Consider the following 14438-nt stretch of genomic DNA (forward strand, 5'->3'; position numbering starts at 1 on the left):
AAACCAGGTTTAAATTCTATGTAATATGCAACACTTCTGCCTTATCTTAGGCTAAATTAGTGTATTTCAAGTTTTATAAACTATACAATAAAAAAAAAGGGTGGAGATTTCAGAGAAATCTGACAATGATGCAGCTGTTACCTGCAGTTTCTTTCCTGAATGAAGTACTGAGTTGATGGTGGTTCATTACCCAAAGAGATTACCTTGGCATCCAAGAAATACAGAATCTCATTGCAGGGGAATCTGATCTCTCAGGGCCCATTTCTCTCTGCAAACCCAGGGGAACCATATGGCCGTTAAAATCTGGGGCTGTGGAGTCTGACGCCATGGGTTCAAATCCCTGTTACTACCAAGTAATTGTCTGAAGGCAAAGTTCTTTGTTTTCTTCACCAGGGTATTTTTTTTGTCCAAGAATGGTATTCTTTTCACTGAGCTTAGTGCACTCAGATTCCTCTTAACACAGCACTCCAGGCAGAATTAGAACTAAGTATCACATATGAAACATAACTACACTAATTAAGGATGTTATCTGTGACTTGAAGAAATGTTTCCTCTACTCCACCTTCCATTCCTACAGTAACAACCACCACAATATCAGCATAACACGTGCCCATCTATCTCTCACCTTGTGCCAGACATGGTCTAAGTCCTTCAGATATAATATGCCACTTCATTCACTCCTTTAGGAGAAGTTCAATGCTTGATTTTAAGATCTGGTAGCAATAAAAAACTAAATTCTTCAGAAACAATGCTTAGTTGGAAAGTATGAATCAATAACTTTAAAATGAACGACTAAAGCGTAACAAAGTTCTCTTGTTATAGTGGGGGTAAAAGAGGAAAATAAATATGGTATAAAAATGGCAGGCATCTCTTATAACATGACACACTCAGCTGGTGCAGTGAGCCCCACCTACGCCACCACACAGACATTTTGGGTAAAATACAACAACCATAAACCTATATCTATATTTAATATCATCATATTTAATATCATCTCATCTTTAATATCATTCTATATCTCGTTACTTGTATCTCTGATGTCATTTTTCTCATACCATCTACTTAATATTTATTTTATTTATATTATTTATATTTATTTATTTATTTTGGCTGCACCAGGTCTTAGTTGCGGCATTTGGCATCTTTAGGTGCGGCACGCGGGATCTTTTAGTTGCGGCATGCGGACTTCTCTTAGTTGTGGCATGTGGACTCTTAGTTACGGCGTGGGAACTCTCAGTTGCGTCATGCACGCGGGATCTAGTTCCCTGAGCAGGCATGGAACCCGGGCCCCCTGCATTGGGAGTGCGGAGTCTTACCCACTGGACCACCAGGGAAGTCCCTCATACCATCTATCTTATATCATTTTATATTTATATCTATGCCTAAGCATTGGTCTATATTTTCATCTCACATCCCTACCTGAATCTGGATCTATAATTTGTAGTAGAAAACTGTTCTGTATACTAGGTGATTGTACTCCCGTGGTCAGAAACAACATCTTCAAGCAGTCAAGGGCATTTGCAGTAAGCAGTCTTCGGGCATGTAGATGCAAGTTCCAGTGGATATGGGACACCTCCACCGCAGGGACCGTGCTCAGCTATCAAGTGAGAAAACGTTGTGCTTGCGGGTCTAAGAGATTATATTGATTTTTCAATGACTCCAACATTATTACTAGTTAATCTGGTTGTGATCATACGTGGCCAAAGGCAACAATGAAAAGGAAAAAATAATAATCACATTGCACCTCTATTAACGGCTAATACAGAATTCTCTTAACAGTGTTTTCACACCTGCTATAAGAAACGTGTATAATTCCAACTGGATTAGCCAAATGGAATTCTGCCAAGTTTAAAGAATTAATATAGTCATGCACATGATTAAGGGTTTTATTTTATTTTGTGTTTTGGAAGGGTTTTCTCAACAAAAGGCATGGCAGACTAGCAGAGCCTGTGCGTAATCCTCACTCATCAGCCCAGGGCTGACAGTATTATTCAACTCTCATGCCTTCCTACCTTCTGCCTTTTTGTGTGTTTTCAGAGTGGGAGAATCCCATTTCTGACAGCTATTTGGAAGTAGAGGTATCATAAAACCAACAGAATCAGCCTCATGATTCATTGTTGTCCATTGACTAATTGCGCTGACAACTGGGACACAGGTTCTGGGCCAGGCATCAGAAAGACATGAAGACACAGAAAGAGCCACCTACAGTCCTGAAAATGTCTTAAGTGATGTGCCTGAGGCCCTTCTAACCTAGGACTGAAAGTTATCAAGTCTGACTTGTAGTTACTGTGATTCATCCTGGGGAAGGCAGTCACTCGTATTTCATTTTTTTCTACTGATGAGAAGTTCAAAACTGTTGATTTAACATGCCAATGTTCACATCAGCTGAACTATCCTCTAATGGCACTTTTGTAAAATATAATTTTTTAACCTTTATCAGCAATGATTCTTTTAACACTTAATACAAAAAACCCCCCATTTTTAATATTACTCTTGTGATTTGTATTAACATTTACTTTGAACATTGGGAAAAATGATCAGGGCTTGACATTGGCATTTTTTGGTGAAATATTTGTCAGGAGGGAGGGTTTCAGCAGTTGCTTAGTGAAAGCACCTGAAAGCATCATTTGTACTGGTTCCCACTTGCCCACAGGATAAAGTTACCCACAACCCCTTCCTGCGTGTCAGGGCTTTCGCCGTCTGGACCCAAGTCCTCTCAATTTCTTGGTTCCCACCATTCCCCGCCAATCCTTCTGTTAAGTTTCTAACTGAACTTGTAGCTTATGACTTTAAAACCTCCCTATGCTTGCCCATGCTGACCCCTCTGCCTGAAGTTACATTCTTATCAGTGTTTTTTTAAATTTTACTTTATATTGGAGTAAAATTGGTTTATAATGTTGTTAGTTTCAGGTGTACAGCCCACTGATTCAGTTATATACACATATCTATTCATTTTTCAGATTCTTTTCCCATAGAGGTTATTACAGAATACTGAGTATAGATCCCTGTGCTATATAGTAGTTCCTTGTTGATTATCCATTTTATATATAGTAGGGTATATATGTTAATCCCAAACTTCTAATTTATCCCTCCTCCACTTTCCCCTTTGGTAATCATAAATTGGTTTTCTAAGTCTGTGAGTCTCTTTCTGTTTTGTAAATATGTTCGTTTGTATCATTTTTTTAGAGTTCACAGATAAGTGATATCATATGATGTTTGTCTTTCTCTGTCTGACTTACTTCACTTAGCATGATTGGAAAACATATCTCCCCCAAAGCCATGCTCGAACATTACCTTCTCTGACAAATCTGACATCTTCCATCTTTCATCATCACTTCCTCTCCTGGACTCCCTAAAATATCTTATTACATCTCTCTAGTATGTTCTTTTAAGCAACCTATTAACCTGATTGCCTCTGCCCTTAAATGCTGATCTCCTTGAAAGATGGGGCCATAGCATGTATCTTAATATTCCCCAGCAACAAGCAAAGTATCTGGCACATATAAGGGCCATCCTTAGTAGACAATCGAATGTGTATAGATGATGTAAGGAACCATAAAGATATGCAGAAAGCTTTGTCAGACTCACATTAGGCTGCCACACACCTAAGAGGAATAGGAACAGGTTTTTTATTAAATTTTTAATATGTGACATTGCATTAAGTGCTTCATGTCTGAAGCAAAATAATGCTCTGAAATATTTATCTTTGCACTTTGCTTTTCAGCATTTCTTGTAGTTGGGTCAGTGGCATCCATTTTGCCTTAAGGAATCTTAGAATCATCACAAAAGGGAAAAGTGAGGGAAGAAACTGTATTTTAGTGTTAAAACATTCAAAACAGGCTCTTAGGTGTCTTAACAGGAGCAACACCCTGAAAGCCAAGGTTTTCCATTTGAAATAAGCTTATTTTTTTTAAGGGAAGGAAAAGCTTTTGGAATAACCCCAAAGGAAGCAAGGCATTGAGTTTATGTCACAACAGATTAGAAAGAGAATATAAGAAGGCCCAGCCTAGCCCACTGTCAGAAAGACAAGAGGGGAATTAACTGCACTGGGGCCAGAGATGGTGGGAAGGGCAGGAAAGGGTTTGACCTTGGTGGAGGTCAATGAGCTAGAATCTGAGGGACCCACAGAAGGAGGTTCTGGTCAGCACTGGCTTCCTGTTGAGCTCTTCTCTCCGCTGGCAGGGCCACATCGCTGGATCTCAGGGGTTGGAACATCCCATTAGGGTTCAGGTAAGCTCTTCATCTTGCCTATGTCACATTTGCTTTCCTCATTGCCATCTGATAAATCCTTCCATCCACAGCTCTCTAAGTATCTCCTATGGATATTCCAGCAGAAGTGATTCCCAGTTGTGACCCGGACTTTTCTAAACTTCCCATCCAAACTCTTTAGCAAAAATGTGCCCATTTTTAAAGTCTTGACTATGGCCCTAATATGAAGGACGGGGTCTCTGAAATCTAGAAAGGCAGTTGTGGTAGGATCAGGAAAATCCTGGGCATATGTGCTTGGGTGGGACTGGACAGCGGTAAGGCTCATATCCTTTACACAAGAAGAGTTGTATTTAATCAGCACAACAATAATGTAGGAATTACCATCTGGATTTTACATATAAGTAAACCAAGGCCCAAAGAGTTTGACTAATTTGTCCAAGATCATACCACTTGAAGTGTCAGAATAAGACAATAACATAAGCAGACATGATCCATTATACTGTGCTGTGTTGTCTCTATTTAAAAAAAAAAACTAGACTGTGTATATGTGTGTATGTATATGTGTGTGTGTGAATGTGTGTTTGTGTATGTATGTATGCAGGTGTGAGGCTGGTGTTCATACAGTCTGTGGGCATTGACAGATTCATTTATGCCTAGTTTTTCCACACTGAGCACTTGTACAAAAATAAAGTGGGTCCATAGCCATCCTCCTTCCTCTTTCCCTTCTCCTCTCTCTCTTCTCTTCGTTTTTCCCTTTCTCTTCTCTCTCCCCATTTTCTAGGGTTACAGTTCACTGCCAAGCCAAGGAGAAGAATGTATCTAGAGCAACACTAATGATTCTGGCCACTAACTGGGAATCTGATCTTCTGGGCTCTTTCCCAGCTCTCCTACTGTGCAAATTTAAACTTGATGAAGCTTCTGTTTATCCAACTGTAAAATACAGGTAATACATTCCTACCTCAGTGAGGGCTGAGGAAGAACACTGTTATGTACAGCACTTTATGATCCATAGACAAAAGGTAGAATCGGTGACAATTTCACTATATTGAAAGTGTTTTCAAACTCACCTTGTCCTCTTCTTTCTCTTGGCATCACTACTACCCTAGAGGTGAAGGTGTAAGATGGCTCCTTCTTTGGAGGTGCACAGAATATTCAAGAAGCTTATCATTATTATGTAAAATGTTTTTCTTCAATGCAAGGAAACAATATATTGGAATAAAATTTTCTTGTGTGACATTAAGAATAGAAATTCTGAAGTCTTAAAAATTGCCTCTGAGAGTCCACAAATTAATATTTTTATTTAGCTTCAGCCAGAGAACACACAAATCTACTCCCAACCAAGTTATTGACCCTTAAGAAATCCTGGGCCATGCCACTTAATCTCTCAAAATCAAGTATGGATCAAAGAAATGTGTCTAGTCCTTTTAGATGTACTTGAGCTGTGTCCTTCATTTGAATAATAAGCTAGAAAAAATGAATCAAGATATAAATGGTATAGGATACTTTCCTAGAAGGAAGATGAATGGATGATGGCTTTGCCAATGTGCTGACTTCTGTCATTCTCATGTTCAGTGACAAGCACCGTATGAATGATTCCACTCGGTTGATTCTGGAGAGGTCCACCATGAACAGATTGTCAGAGCTGCAATTGGACTAACCTGCCACCGCAGCTCACCGTAGTGTCGGCATGGAGAAGAGTGCATTTCTTTATTTCTGAAAATGCACTGGCTTGCCAGAAATCTCATTTTAGCAATTTTAAAGCCAGCAAATTTGACCATCAATGAGTACAATTGCTTTTCATTCTAGCAATTGTTTTCCTTGGTCAAAAAAGGCTGCAGGTTATGAATACGTATTTTTGAAATCTAATTTAGGGCAGAGAAAGGGGAAAAAAGCATTATAAGAGAGTTTCCCATTCATGAGAAAAATAGAAAATAAATATGACTACTAAACTATTCTTCAAACTATTTATGTCCCCAGATGAACTCATCATCATCATACCAGACGCAAAACTCTTGGTCACAGAGGCTTGAAGCCTTGTAGTTATTATTGGGTCACTCTTTTGTCACACATAAATGCCAGTTTGTGTAGCATGAATTCTACACATGTAGCATTAGTCCAATTCATCCCTTCCTATCCACATGGTCTACCCTAACACGAACTCTACTATTATCGCAGCCTCTTAATTGGTCCCCGGATTCTATTCTTTCTACGTGCGAAAGCATCCTGTGTATGCTGCTAGACTAATCTTTACAAAAATTGCTCTGATTCACAACAGTCAAGAGTTCCCAATTTTCTGTCAAATAAAGACTAATATCCTTAATGTAGAACCCAAATCCCTCCTCAATCTAATATCAACTAACTTCCAGGTTTATCTTTAGTTCATTCACCTTCCACTGCCATAAAACTAGGTTAACTCTTCCATATAATCCTGTGCTTTAGTTGCCTTCTTCCATCATTCTGTTACCTACTTTTGGAATGTTAATGTCTCCGCCTCTTTGTGACCAGATCCTACATTTGTCCTTAAAACCCTAAGCCATACGGTGTTTCCATTCAACAGTGGCTTGATGAATATCTCCTGTGTTTCAGGTTCTGTTCCAAGTGCTCCAGTATGGTCCTTTAATTATTTTTCCAGGTGGAAATAATATTTCTTCTTTAAAGTCCCATGCCATGCTTTCTGTACTTTTCTCTGCTTTGTGACCTAGTTAAGGGAATAGATTCTATACTGTCCTGAAAGTGTTGGCACCCTCTCTGACAGTCTGTCGAGGTTTGCAGTCTCCGTAAAGCCTAAAGAGCATCTATCACATAGTAAGTTCTTTGTAAAGAGTTTTGAATTGAAAGAAAAAAGCACAATATTTTCTGTGAGACATGGCAAAGCCTAGAGCAAATATCTGAAGCCATGAGTTGTAAAATTATGAATGCAGCTAATTTTTTGTATTTCATTAGTCAACATCAATGAGGACTCCTAAATTGTTGGTTTTTTTTAAAACATATATGTTGGCAATGGGGCACGTTTATCCAGTTTTCCTAAAACTGGAGTTAGTTTGTGTGTGTTTATGTGTGAAAACCTATATCTCAATATACATACAAAGTGTAAATCAGGCTAGTATTTCAGAAAACCTCTATGCAAATTTGTACTTGAGTAGATAAGGGATGAGTAATTTTTGTTCTGTTTTTGTCTATTTAATTTTTATGTAAAGCATATTTAAATGCATGCTTGCATTTCTTTTGAATGAAATGGGAAATAACTGTTAATGTACTAAAGTTATACTTGGGATATAGTAAGACTCAGTGTCTCTACTAGAAAATTGAAGATTTTCTTCAGATGATGAGGACTTGAATCTTATGATGGCTGCAGGGCCTTGATACTTAGAGCACAGTCTTCGGGCATGAAGCTTTGGCCTCAGTTGGCATCTAACATTACTTGTTAGAAATGCCATATGATCCAGCAATTCCACTCCTGGTCATATATCTGGAGTAAACCATAATTCAAAAAGATACATGCACCCCAATGTTCATTGCAACACTATTTACAATAGCCAGGACATGGAAACAACCTAAATGTCCATCAACAAACGAATGGATAAAGAAGATGTGGTACATATATGTAATGGACTGTTACTCAACCATAAAAAAGAACAAAATAATGCCATTTGCAGCAACATGAATGGACCTAGAGATTGTCATGCTGAGTGAAGTAAGTCAGACAGAGAAAGACAAGTATCATACGATATCAGTTATATGTGGAATCTAAAAATAATGTTACAAATGAACTTATTTACAAAATGAAATAGAGTCACAGATGTAGAAAACAAACTTATGGTTACCGAGGGGAAAAGGACGGGAGGATAAATTGGGAGATTGGGATTGACAGATACACAGTACTATATATAAAATAGATAACTAATAAGGACCTACTGTATAGCACAGGGAAATCAACACAATACTCTGTAATGACCTATATGAGAAAAGAGTCTAAAAAAGAGTGGATATATGCATATTTATGTATATTTATAACTGATTCACTTTGCTGTACAGCAGAAACTAACACAGCATTGTAAATCAACTATACTCCAATAAAAATAATTTTACAAAAAAGAAACGCAACTGAATGAGTGCCAACCCTGACACACGGATTCCAACTCTGTGGATGGATCCCAGAGATCTGGGTTTTAGACAACCCTCCAAGTGATTCTGATGCTTGCTAAAATTTGAAAAGCAGAGAGAGTTAAAATTCAGAAGTCCATTGCATGAGTAAACTTCGACATGTAAATTAAAGGTGACAATGTGCCTTAAATCAGGAATTAACAGTTTTAGGGAAAGGGAACTGTTATTTTACACAAATCGGATTCAGTTACAATCCGTACGTTGCTTAGGACTTCGTCTCACAAAGCCACCTGATGTCATTTTGCTGAGAGGAGAAAAGATGAAAGCTGTATTAAGAAAGAATTTTAAAGAACTAGTGTGTTATTTATTTCTCATTTGAAGAAGATTAAAAAACCCTACATTTCTCCTTCACACCTTATTGCTCACCCTATGCATACGTCAACAGAATCAAGCCAAGTTAAAAGTATGGCATCCTAAGCCACTCCATTAGCTGCATAGAGAAGATTAAAAAATAACTCGAGGCACAGACTGGCTTGTTTTCCTAACCGTTGAAGTAATCCAGCTGTTCTGAAGACATTTTTTCTTGTCCCCTATCTTGAATTAGTTTTCTATTGTAAAGTCCTCTGTTTAAGACATTTGGGGAAAATCTTACTGTTGATAATATTTTAATTAGATTTTGCATTTGGGGGAATTTGTTCTGTATTCAGAGGTATGAAAGTTCCTTATGGAGAAACTTCTTTATATATGAAAGCAGACCCTGTTGGGCTTGTGAAATGTTTGGGCAGATGAAATGAAAAACTTTCTTAAAGCCCTTTCTTTCAGTTTTTTTCTCAGGCTCACACAGATCCACTTGCTCAGAGAGTTGAATAACGAAAGAAAAAGATATACTAATATTACAGGGTTCAATACTAAATGCCAGCACAAAATAGAGGAGGGCAACAGGTGACACAGGAAATGGATCCACATAATATAATACAATGAAAAGACAGGAAAAATCAACCAATAAAAACAACCAGATTTGATTCCCTCCCTCCCTCCCTCCCTCTTCCTTGCTCCCCCACTTCTTTCCTTTTCGTTCTTTCTTCCTTCTTACCTTCCTTCCTTCCTTCCTTCCTACCTTCCTTCCTTCCTTCCTTCCTTCTTTCCTTCCTTCCTTCCTTCCTTCCTTCCTTCCTTCCTTCCTTTCTTTCTTCCTTTCTTTCTTTCTTTTCTTTCTTTCTTTCTTTCTTTCTTTTCTTTCTTTCATAGTGAGATTGTGCATGCAACCAATTTGAAAGAATTTAGGACAGAATAAAAGAAATCTGGATGTAAACGAAAAGAAACATTAATAAATTAGCCAGTATTTATGTCTTATCTGGATTTTGTTTTTTATCCTGTAGATGGAAAATATCCACATATTACTGTCCTTTTGTCCAACAAAAACAGATTTTTCTTAAAAATGGCCATACAATTACCATCAGAAAAGGCAATTAATATATTTTTACTCCTACCAATATTGGTTTGGGTTCATTTTTTGTCTAGATTTTGAGTCAATTTTCTGTTGGTCAGTTTTATATTTTGCTGTATTTATGTCTTAGTCTCAAATGCATGTGAATTTCTATTACAAATGGTATCAACTGTGGAAGAAAAAGCAAGAGAAGTTAGTGGCTCAGTGTACTGCAACACAGAAAAATGCCCAGGGGCTCAGGACGATGAGCATGTCTTCATAATTCTCAAAAAACCAACAAAACCCTCCACTAACAGTACACTATATTTATTTGTATAATAGGTTAGTAATGATGAAGTGATTTGCACTGTATCCTACTCAGCTACTGAAATTTTTATACTCTTCAGATCACTGGGTATAATGGCAAGAGTAGTTTTGAATTCTTTGGATGAAAGAGTTACTAGTAATTTAAGAGAGGTAATGGATATTTTCATCACTTGGATTTCTATAGCAAATTATGACAAGTTCATCTTCTTCTTTGCTGTACAAAGACCTTATAATCAGTCTTAAAGACATATAAGTGCCTTTGCCTTCTGTTTTGTACAGCTTTTTATAGCAGTTTTTTGTAAAGATTTTTTGTCAGTTGTGATGGAACATCCTATCAGAATTTATTTTTCTCAAGGGAAGAAGAGGTTTATCTTTAGTTCAAACATTCACCATTGGACTCAAATCAGTGTTTAAATTCAGTCTTTAGTTATCAGGTGAGAATGTTTATAGCCTTCATGTTAGGGTAGGTCCGTCCTTGATCCCTTTACCAAAACTGACCAAAGATTGTTAGTGAGCAGGCTAAACACATCAAACCTTTAAAGAGTATGCAAAATTACTTTCAAATGAAGGCATTCCTTTCAATACAAGAGCTGATAGAGAAAATACGTGAATAAACAAAATCTCATTACATATGATGATTATGAAACTTTTAATAAACTCTCTGTGGGATTACGTCAGTAAAGGAGAGTAAAGATTGTACAGTATCTTCAATGGGATGATACTCATTGATGATTTTGCACTGAATTCATTTGAATACATATAGACAAATTGTTTCCAAAATCAATTAATTAAAAAGGGATGTTAATGTGAGAGTTGCAGTGGCACTCTCAAACCCTTCCGACCTTCCAGTTTCCAATTTGAAAAGGCATAATTAAAAATACACATGAAACGTTCATAAAGGAGGTGGACACAGTCTAAAGAAAACCAGATTGGGAGAGAGATCAGTGATCTAGTTCTGGCTCTGCTGCTGAATGCAGTGGCACAGTCCTTTATCAGATATGTCTTTTGCAAACACTTTTCTGGCTGTGCCTTGTCTTACTCTCTTTATTAAAAAAATTTTTTTATTTGGAGTATAGTTGAGTTATAATGTTGTGTTAGTTTCAGGTACACAGCAAAGTGAATCTGTTATATATACATATATATATACATATATATATAATCTAAAAAAGAATGGGGGGATATATATATATATATATATATATCCCCCCATTCTTTTTTAGATTCTTTTCCCATATAGGCCATTACAGAGTATTGAGTAGAGTTCCCTGTGGTATACAGTAGATCCTTATTAGTTATCTATTTTATATATAGTAGTGTGTATATGTCAATCCCAATCTTCCAATTTATCCTTCCCCCCTTACCCCCAGTAACTATAAGATTATTTTCTACGTCTATAACTGTAGTTCTGTTTTGTAGATGAGTTCATTTGTACCATTTTTTTATATTCCACATATAAGCGATACCATATTTGTCCTTCATATTTGTCTTTCTCTGTCTGACTTACTTCACTCACTATGTGAGTCAGACTCTGTCTGACTGTCTCATATAAGTGATATCATATTTGTCTTTCTCTGTCTGACTTACTTCACTCACTATGACAGTCTCTAGATCCATCTGCATTGCTGCAAATGGCATTATTTAGTTCTTTTTTATGGCTGAGTAATATTCCATTATATATATATGTACCACATTTTCTTTATCCATTTCTCTGTTGATGGACTTTTAGGTTGCTTCCATGTCTTGGCTATTGTAAATAGTGCTGCAATGAACACTGGGGTGCATGTATCTTTTCCAATTGTGCTTTTCTCCAGGTATATGCCCAGGAGTGGGATTGCTGCATCATACTGTAGCTCTGTTTTTAGTATCTAAGGAACCTCCACATTGTTCTCCATAGTGGCTGTACCAGTTTACATTCCCACCAACAGTGTAGGAGGGTTTCCTTTTCTCCACACCCTCTCCAGCATTTATTGTTTGTAGATTTTTTGATGATGGCCATGTTGACTGGTGTGAGGTGATACCTCATTGTAGTTTTGATTTGCATTTCTCTAATAATTAGTGATGTTGAGCATCTTTTCATGTGCTTTTTACCATCTGTATGTCTTCTTTGGAGAAATGTCTATTTAGATCTTCCACCCAGTTTTTGAATAGGTTGTTTGTTTTTTTGATACTGAGCTATGTGTGCTGTTTGTATATTTTGGAGATTAATCTGTTGTCGGTTTCTTCGTTTGCAAATATTTTCTCCCGTTCTAAAAGTTGTCTTTTCATTTTGTTTATGGTTTCCTTTGCTGTGCAAAAGCTTTTAAGTTTCACTAGGTCCCATTCACTTATTTTTGTCTTTATTTTCATTACTCTAGGAGGTGGATCAAAAAAGATCTTGCTGTGATTTATGTCAGAGAGTGTTCTGCCTATGTTTTCCTCTAAGAGTTTTATAGTGTCTGGCCTTACATTTAGGCCTTTAATCCATTTTGAGTTTATTTTTGTATATGGTGTTAGGGAGTATTCTAATATCATTCTTTGACATGTAGCTGTCCAGTTTTCCCAGCACAACTTATTGAAGAGACTCTCTTTTCTCCATTATATATTCTTGCCTCCTTTGTCATAGATTAGGTGGCCATAGGTGTGTGCATTTATCTCTGGACTTTCTGTCCTATTCTATTGATCTATATTTCTGTTTTTGTGCCAGTACCATACTGTTTTGATGACTCTAGTTTGTAGTATAGTCTAAAGTCAGAGAGCCTGATTCCTCCAACTTCATTTTTCTTTCTCAAGATTGTTTTGGCTATTTGTGGTCTTCTGTTTTTCCATCCAAATTGTAAAATTTTTTGTTCTAATTCTGTGAAAAAAGCCATTGGTAATTTGATAAAATTGCATTGAATCTGTAGATTGCTTTGGGTAGTATAGTCATTTTCACAATATTGATTCTTCCAGTCCAAGAACACGGTATTATTCTCTTGATACTGTCTTTTGCAGGGCAAAAGTTTCTAGTTTTAATGAAGTCCAAATCATTAATTACTTCATTCATGAATTGTGTCTTTGGTGTTGTATCTAAAAAGGCATCACCATACCTAAGTTCATCTAGACTTTCTATGTTGTCTTCTAGGAGTTTTTATAGTTTTGTGTTTTACTTTTAGATCTATGATCTATTTTGAGTTAATTTTGATGAAAAATGCAAGGTCTGTGTCTGGATTCTTTTTTTTTTTTTTTTTTTTTTGCTTGTGAATGTACAGTTGTGAGACTTTTTTATTCTTAAATGAAGCACTGGCAACAAGAACACCGACAAATCATTTCATTTCTTTATGTCTTGGTTTGCTTACATGCAAAACCAATGTGATCCCTGACCTGCCTGTCTCACGAAGCAAGAGTGAAGATCAAATGAAATAACATCCATGAAAATTCTACATAAATTCCAGTCAATGTCTTATTCACTAATAAAATGGGAACTCAATAAAGCAATGGCCATGTCTTTCTCACCCTTGAACCTCTGGTGCTCAGTCATGCCTTCCATTAAGCAGATAGTCAGTAAATGTTTCAAAAAGTTTTATGTCATATTCTTATTGATTATTAATAATCATTACAATAAATGATGAATTTGTTCTAGAAGTTTTAGAAAGTACCAAGTGTTTAAAAATTCATCTATAACTACCGTAAAAATATACCTATTAACATTTAAGCGTATTTTATTCCTGTCTTCTTTCAATAAGTTTTTTTGACTTTGCACTGGACTGAGTTCTCATGACAAAGATTGGGGGATGCAGGAAATGACATCACAGAAAACAACCCCCCGCCCTCTGTGGTGGGACAGGTGTGCAGGTGGTGACTGGCTGCCTCTTGGAATAGGTGTAACTTCTCTGAACCTTTCTTGCACATGAAACGAAATGCTTAGGCTGCTCTGGGAGGGACAAGACCCTGCTCCTCGTGGAAGGAAGTAAGCAAAAACCAACTGCTCCCTAGGAGAAGGCTGGGAAACACTGCAGACCCTACACCAATGCAAAGCCAAGGTCTGCGACGACTCAGAGCAGGCAGGAAACTCTCCTGCCCATGATCCCCCAGAGTTACAAGGCCGAGGTTTGCCTCCAATGGTGAGAGAGCTGAGAAAGGCTCATCCTTCAGACTCAGGCCAAGACTGAGGCTGGACAAGGAAGACCAAGATTCTTTGCTGCACCTCCATCCCCCCACCATCTGCACTAGTAGCCTAGGTTAGAGAAGGAAGCAGAAGAAATCTACTGCTGGTGGAGGAGCAGTGAGGCAGAGAGAGGCGCATCCCATCTTTGACACAAACACGTGGGAAGTGTTGGAATCTGAGAGTGAAGGAAGAATACCGAGAAAGCTGTTGCCCTGACTCCACAGGAAATTCAAGGGAAGAGCAACCCAC

This window comes from Stenella coeruleoalba, assembly GCF_951394435.1.
Source record: "Stenella coeruleoalba genome assembly, chromosome: 6".
Classification (NCBI taxonomy): domain Eukaryota; kingdom Metazoa; phylum Chordata; class Mammalia; order Artiodactyla; family Delphinidae; genus Stenella; species Stenella coeruleoalba.